We start from the raw sequence: 6,004 nt of genomic DNA, 5'->3' as shown, positions 1-6,004 counted from the left end.
ATGAAATTTATTTTCTTGGCTTTCTTTTAATGGAGTCACTAGTTATGCTTCCATAATTAAAATTTTTACATAATTTGTGTTCTGCTGCCACTAATGCCAAATGAAGCAGACTTTCTTGAATCATTATAGTTATTGCATTGACTTTAATTAATTCCAACTTGGAGAAACTATTCTACCAAGAGAATAGCAACTGGAATGTCAATGAGAATATTAAAGAAATTTTTATATTCAGTAATGAACCATAAAATTGACATATCATGATGCATACATCATAATGTGTTGGGATAAATTGTCTTTATCCAGAAAATTTTATGCAATATTTTGTCTTATTATATAAATTACTATCATTTATGCTACGATTTTCACCATGTACATCTACACAGTATTTTAGTTTTTCTTCTTCCAAATTTAAAAAATTTGGTATTATTAGGAAGAAAGTTGAAAATAGCAGGCATATTTCTCAATTTACTTAAATCTCTTTAATTAAAATTATACTGTAGCTTGATGTTTAATGGCCAGAATACAGTCTCTATAGAATTTGGGTTGGGGATTCTTTGTATCTTAATCTTTTCCTTTATAGTTATGTGAACATTTTTATTTTAAAAAATTCTCTTATGAGGTGACGGTGTGCTGCATATTACTTTTGGAACCAGTGGGTGGCTGTGGGGCTCCCTGGTCTCCATGTGCAGTGGGCATGCACCACGTCTGTGGGGGTGGCCTGGTGAGGCAGCTCTCCCTGAGCAAGGCATCAGTCACCTTGTATCCTGGCATGAGTTCTTCTCATTTAATATCAACAGCATCAATAATAATAAAAGTGTAATATGCTAATTAGACCAGATGTCCTTCCAGGCGACCTTCTGGACAAAGCCCGGATGTAAGGGAAGCCCAGGTCCAGGGTCCCAGGTGCCAGAGGGAAGCCAGTGCTAGCAGCTGGGGGAAGGAAGGCCTACTCTTGCACGAATTTTGTGCATCGGGCCTCTAGTTTTATATAAAATAGTGTGACAAGTGCCCATCTGAAACCTTCACTCGAATGCAGAAATATGGACTCAACTTGCCTGTAACTACTGATCCTGAGCTCATGAAATACCTAAACAATGTAGAGATTGGTTATACAAGTGTTCAGTGCAGAAAAAGGTGGGGGATCATCTCGAATACTGAAAGTGGTGAGGTCCTTGAAAGATGGCAGTTTGATATGGAGTGTGGCAAGACTGCCAAAGATGACAGAACACCCAGAGGAAAGTTTCAGAAAACTTCCCCAGGTAAAATCGATTCGGTGATCAGCCAGATTGCAGCTCCAGTGACATTTCTTCTGCTGTTGGATGTTTCTTGTTCATTTGATCCACTGATTTATACCAACAAAGATTTGGTTGTACCTGAAAAGTGGAAAGGAGAGTCAGGACCACAGTTCATTACCAATTCTGGGCAAGTCCGTCTGCATTCCTTCTCTACTACAATCCACAAAGTAAACAGCATGGTGCCCGACAAAATCCCTGTCTATGACTGAGGATGAGACAAGAACAATAATGGAATTCTCAATTGTATTTCCTGAAACCAAGTCAACTATAGTTCATGTTTTATTTCACTGGTTAATTTTTAGATGGGGAAAAGATAACATTATACTTTACTGAACCGTGCATACTTGTTCTATTTTTTGGTACTTGTTTGACTTTCTATAGGGTTGACATAATTTATTGCACACTGTTCAAAGGGAACCAGCAAATTACATCAGCACTGTGATGTCAATTCTCTGAAGGTGGTAACTGTAGATGGAAAAACTTTTGCTCTAAAGCTAACTGCCTTTCTCAGTCAGACCTTTTTGGTCAAGTAGCTTGACTCAGAATATAGGTAAATAGAAAACACCCCTCAGAAAGGAACAGACAATCCGGGAGAACTTGACCCAAGCCCTAATTCTGCCTTAAGGCTGATCCTGGAGATTTGATTTTTCTCCAAGAGAATAAACAGTCAACTTTGGTGAGAGTTGCATTCTGCTCGCCTAAGACTTCCCTCCTTACTAGTTTTCTCCACTTCCCATAAGCCCTCCCTCGAAAGTCATTTTAGCAGGGACACAAATCAGAGTGTTCTGTGAAGGGGCAGTGGCTAGTTTAGTGAAGCACTTTGAACATTTGGTTTCCCGACAACTTGTTAGGCATAAACAAGCCTAACGTAACTTTGACTGGTGATATTCTATTGTTTTATAGGAGAAGAGTCATAGACGGCCAATGTTTCATCTGACTAAAAGAACGAGTGAGATCGGTCCACATAACCGGCCCTCGGGTTTCATAGGCACACACGCGTGCCCTGTGGGGGGACACTGCAGAGGATGTGCCCCAGGAGGAGAAGGTCCATCCTCACTGCAGAGAATGCGGAGCAGGCGGAAGGCTCTCTCAGACTGACCGTGTCTGGCCTCATGTTATTATTTGCGTGCAGCAATAACCCTCCCCGGCATCTGCTAGGAAGCGTCTCCCCCACTCTCTTCCCATCGTGCATAACATAATGAGTTTTCAAAGGGAGAATGACTTCTCTTTTGGCATGTGGAGCATTTGTTTATAGCTGGGCTTGCAAAAAAGAATCTGGGATTATTTATTCATAATATGCACGTTTGCTAAATAACAGATGGCCTGCAAAATAATATCATTTGCAATGAAAAAAAAAATGGTTGAGTTTTAAGTGCCTAACGTGGAAGGAGTCTCATGTTTTAGAAAAAAAGTCCTTCACGGGATACCAGACTGCCAAGGCCAGGCAAATACCTCCAAGATCACAAAGATCCATGTAAAAACCAGGAGGTCCTCTGTCTTGACGTGGTGGTTCCACCCCTGTGGCTGCTGTTTTTGTGACATGGAAGAACAGTGACGTGCTGGCGAGGTCCTAGGGCCGGAGCTCATCACTGCGTTTCCCCAAAACAACTGAGTAATCGCAATAATAGCAGTTTCATATGAATTCCGAGGACATGGGCACCTCATGTCCTCGCAGAGAAAAGAGAGAAGGAGAGAGGAGGGGACGGCTGGGAGAGGAGAGGGAGGGAAGGGAAGGAAGAAAAGGGAGAGAAGAAAACAGAACAGGACAGGCTGCCCTGGATTGTTTGCCTGGAACGGCTGCTTCACCTCTCGTGGTGGGGATGCTACTTCCAACAACAACTTTTCTGTCCGGATGTTGTTTGATGTGCTGTCTGTCTGCTCTCAGTGCCAGCAGTGCTCCCTCGGGAAGCCCTGAGCTGTGTGTCTCCTGGGGACATTTGCCTGTTCCCTTACGAAGGAGCGGCCAGCAGCGTAAGGGGGCTCTGAGACAGGACTAACGCAATGGGAGTACTTATGAGACACAGGAGATGTGGCCTAAGAGGAGAGAAGCCCCTTTCATGCTTCAAAGATGAGCTAGTTCTCTGCCTCAGCAGCTTGAGGGGGAGGGCTGAGGGGGAGGGGCGCGAGGAGGAGAGGGAAGCAGGAGAGAATCCTCCGGAAGGTTGAGGAAGGGCCAGCCCATTTTCTGTCCTCAGAGTGAGGAAAACAGACTAGGATGAGTTGACTTTTGGGACAAGGGACTCTTTAAGGGCTTAGCAATTAACTGGTAGGCTGGATTTTTCTCTTTTCAGAAGGATAGAGGCAATACTGACATATGAGCCTAAGATTATTGGCAGCTGGCAAGAGGCGCATTGGGGCTCTTATTATGCTAAAGCAACTCAGATACAAAAGGAAAAGCACATGAGGTTGGTATCCATGTCCTTCCAGGACTGTTCAAGACTTCCACTTTCTAGAAGAAATTTGAATGGGAGTCAGTCCTGTTGAAACTACTTGGAATTTGAGGCTCAATTTGACCTTTGTACCTCTTGTGTCCCCAGAAGTTTCCAGTTTTTTAATAATAACTTATGAACTTATATTCTTAGTGTCTGAAAGACTTTCCTGCCCACTGTTTCATTGTGCTGACATCATGTTATCTTTAAAATTCTCCTTTTGCAGAACAGTTATAAAATTATTACCATATGGAAAGGAGTTGAAAAGCATCAGAATATCAGTAGGGGAATGCTGGGAGGTGCTCCCAAACAGAATGAAAGAAAAAGAAAAGGAAAAAAATGTATAGAAAGGAAGAAAGAAAAGAAAGGAGGAAGGAAGGAGGGGAGGTAGGAAGTAAGAAAGGAAGAGAAAAAGTCCCTAAAATGTATTCTCAGTTAGCTCATTAAATAGAACGGACATATTGTTCTAGCTTGCGTCAGCCAGCCCTGTGAGCTGAAGTGAGATGGGCTACTTTAATGCCTGGTTTACAGATGAGGTAAAGGCTCCTAGAGCAGAAAACTGACCTACCTGAGGTTAGTTCCTTAGGGGACACAGCTGGGCCCAGGCCCTGCCCCGCAGCCCTGAGCTGCTTCCATTCTCCTGGGGGTGTCCCCAGACAAAATGACCTGAGGAGGTAAGAAAAGGCGGGTGAAGTCATCTCACCATGGAGCTCACTGAAGAAAGGGCATCTTGAAGCTCCGAGTCTGGAACCATAAAGAAAGCCATTTGCCTCTGTGCATTGGTGTTGGGGCTGTGGCTTCAGACCCGCTGAAACTGCAGCGATGCACCAAAGGCAACTTTTAGTTCAGGGTTGGTTTCATCGTGCCCAATCCTGTGCTTTTAATCACGTGGGTGTCTAAGTAGAAAGAGCAAGAGGGAGATTCCTGCCTCAATCCTAGGTAGCCCCCCAGTCACTCACTTTCTCAGCTTGTTTCCTTGCCTCTTTGCCTCTGACTGAGGCCATGTTAGGTGGCCCCTGACGGACTCATGGCCAGGTCCCCTCTCATACTCATCTGCTGCTACCACCTAGCATCCCTGCACACTGCCCCTCACTGCTCTGCTGGGTACCCTCCTCCCCCACTCCCAACACTGTGGCTCCTCCTCCACAACATCTGCTGGTGTGGCCAGTGCCCTGCTCCCTGGGAGCCAGTCCTCCAACGTGGGGCTCATGCAGATCTGTTCCAGTTAAACATTCCAGCCATTTCCCTTTCTCCATCTGCAATCGCAGGAAGGAGGTTAAAAGAGGATCAGTTCATTTTGTGGGCCCTCATTGTCAACTCTGGTAAACAAACAAACAAAATGGGCTTGACTTGGCATAGAAGGAATTTAAACTATTAGCTCAAATGGAGGTTTGGGGATTATCTATGGATTTCCTGTATTTGTTCTCTTTCCTCCTTTGCCGTGGCCAATCCAAATTTGATGGGAAGCAGAGCATAAGCTATTCCAGAAACTTCACAGAAGACTTTGTGATGTGGAATCACAGCCTGCTCATGGGTTTATTTTTTGCCACCTTTTGCCTTCATGCCCACCTATGGGTTAGCACCTATGGCTTGCATGAAGCAGTGATTCTAATGGTTACATCCTCTTGGAATTTGGGAGGCTGAGGCTGGAGCCTGTCATGTGGGAAGGGATGAGTTACTCCTCCAGCAGTCCCTCCTCCTCTACCCTCCCCAGCACATCATTAAGAGATGCTCCATGTCCAGCCCAGGATGCCCTCAAGGTCTCTACAACTCCAGTTTAAAAACACAACTCTTCAGAAAAGTGTTTGCATGGAGGCAAAAGGGAAAACCCACTTCCATATTTTTCTTAAACTTTTTATTTTTTAATTTTTTTTAATTTTTTTATTTTTTGTGAGTTTATTTGAGCCAAACTGTCAACAATTGCTGGGAAGCAGTACCTCAAGGAATTGAGATAATGCTCCCTTTTTCTTAAACTTTTTAAATCCCGAAGGTTGCCATGAATTCTCTGAGCATGATTCTGACCAGGCTTTGCTTAGTACCTATGTGGAATCATTTGCAACAAAGGTTGTCTTTTGAATAGGTCTTATAGTCCTGTAAGTTTGGTGTGAGTTACTATTATTCCTATATGGATTTTTCTTTTAAATTATCAGGAAGATAAAGGCAAGCTTTAATAAATAAGAAACATTTTATTTGAAATCAGAAAGTTAGATCTATGTCATTCAAGAATAAAACTCTGCCTGCACTACTCCCATGGAGTATTTGAGGGCTTATATAATTTAA

General features: G+C 43.5%; 1 pseudogene; it reads left to right on the top strand.

Annotated features, from left to right (window-relative positions):
• The first annotated feature begins 694 nt into the window (after positions 1–694).
• On the top strand, positions 695–1,504 carry LOC102770090 (annotated as a pseudogene).
• The last annotated feature ends 4,500 nt before the right edge of the window (positions 1,505–6,004 follow it).

Source organism: Myotis davidii, unplaced genomic scaffold (genome assembly GCF_000327345.1).
Source record: "Myotis davidii unplaced genomic scaffold, ASM32734v1 scaffold78, whole genome shotgun sequence".
NCBI lineage: Eukaryota > Metazoa > Chordata > Mammalia > Chiroptera > Vespertilionidae > Myotis > Myotis davidii.
This window is presented reverse-complemented; position numbering and strand designations above follow the sequence as displayed.